Below are 2,228 nucleotides of genomic sequence, written 5' to 3'. Positions count from 1 at the left end.
CTGCTATAAAATGTTTAGAGTATGTTTGAAATGTGATCAAATTTGGTCTTGGAATGCGAACATTATGTTAAAAATGATTTCTGTAAACCTACTTTTTAAAAATAAACCGTAAACATTGCCTATATGACTTTGCTTCGCGTCTTGTAGCACACCGTGAGGAAAGGTCTTCTTTCTCGTACAATACTAACGAGAGCGAACCCTTCATTTCATGACATTGTCATGGATTGCTTAGTTCATGTGTTAACTGAGACTGAGAGCACAGACAGTTTACTTGGCAAGGGGAATTGGTCTGCTCAGTAGCATATACTCTCACGCATCCAGTTTCTCTCTAATATAGGTCTCTCATTCAGATATGTTAAGCAAAGTGTTCACAGCAGATATTTTTTGTTGCTTCGTTCGTTTGAGGATTCACAATACAAGCCCTGGTGCCGGACCCTGTATTAATCTATCACATCACTTGAAGCAGATGGTTCAAAGTGATATCCGGGTCGAAAATTAGTGATTCGAGCTTTTAAAGAAATGCATTCATCAAGTAACGCATTTTCGAACCATGATTAATCTTCATGGGAGAAGAGTTATTGCTCATGATTTCATGATTGGTTTCATGATTTTCTAATCATAACAGCAGTGACGGATTTCTTTCCGTGTATGATATTTAGCACAGCTCGGAACATTTTTCTCGAACGGTTTTCGCACAGCGAAAAGTGCACGAAGCAAATCAAATTATTTAGGATTTTCATTAAACTGATTATTTCTACCTTGCAAACCAAATGATGCGAAACTGGTTTAACGCGTCTTCTCGCCTTGACGACTACGACATGAGCGTTTGAGGTTTTTAACCACACAGAAGGTGCGCTCTTCGATGCCGCAGTTTGAATGCGTCTTCTTGCCACGACGTCTGCTTCCATCCAACGCACTAGAAGAAATGATTGATTTTCGACCACGGCTCCCCTTTTATAACGTTCAGTTGAAGATATGTACCTGACTACCTCGAAATCGTCGTCCCTGCGCGAAAAACCCCAAGCGAAAGTAAAGAGATTTCCGCGTTGTTTCCAAATGTTCGGAAAACTTATTTTTTAAATTGTTTGTGGTTATCTCACACTATTCAAAATATTGTCCTAATTCCTGATCATATTTTCGATGAAATAGTGAAAGAATTATGTTGCTGCCATTAATACAAGTCGAGATATCCACGATTAAGTTCTGCCCATTCTTCCGTATAACTAATTTTGAAAAGGCGCCCCATAGTAATGTAAGTCGTATTCACGACAAAAGGAATACAATCGGTCGATTCAGAACTCGGAGCGCTAGCTCAGCAAGTTCTAGGCGAGAGGTCCAAGCGAGAGCCTTACAAAATAAGGTTACACGTCAGTGTAAACGACTGGACGAGATAACGAGCGCCGAAGAGCTTATCACGGCCATTAAGCAGCAAGGAGGGTGATAGTCTCACAGGAATCCATTCGCCTGAGAAATGGAACCCAAGGCACTTATATAGCCACGTTCAAGCTATCAGTCATGGACGCATATAAGGTCCTAAAAGTGAGCAAACTAAAAGTTGGTTGGCCGATTTCACCAGTGACTGCATACCAACCACCGATGGTGGATATGTGCTTCAGGTGCTTCGAATCTGGCCACGAGTCTTGAGACAGTGTGTGATCTGCGCGGGCAAGAAGAAGGCTCTAAACCACGCCATGGGCGGCCCCGTCTGCTCCTTCGGCGGAAGAAATAAAACGGCCTAAACGTAGTGTAACTAAATCTCAACCACTGTGCAGCTGCGCAACAATTGCTGCGTCAGCCGGTTTTAGAATGGAGCACAGACGTCGTTATCCTCTCGGACCCCTATCGTATCCCCGTCGACAATGGGAACCAGGTTGCGGACAGATCCAGGTCAGGAGATTTCAACGCATGGGCAACTGCGTGGGGTATCCGCCACACTAACCAGAGAGGGCAGATGCTGCTAGAGGCCGTCGCCAAACTAGATGTGGTACTGGGGAACGACGGTGAAAAAAGTACCTTCCAGCGGAACGGAGTTGAGTCGTTTATCGACGTGACTTTCTGCAGTCCCGGCCTGGCCGTAGACTTAAACTGGAGAGTGGAAGATGGCTATACTCATAGCGACCACCTAGCCATACGCTACACAATAGGTACCCTAGCGAGGTACAGCAGTAGAGGAAATGCCTCCGGAACCCGAGCGTGGAAGGTTGCCGACTTTGACCGTGAAACGTTTA

The sequence above is a fragment of the Malaya genurostris genome, chromosome 2 (assembly GCF_030247185.1).
Source record: "Malaya genurostris strain Urasoe2022 chromosome 2, Malgen_1.1, whole genome shotgun sequence".
Classification (NCBI taxonomy): Eukaryota; Metazoa; Arthropoda; class Insecta; order Diptera; family Culicidae; genus Malaya; species Malaya genurostris.
The sequence above is the reverse complement of the archived record's forward strand: the minus strand, read 5'-3'. Positions refer to the sequence as shown.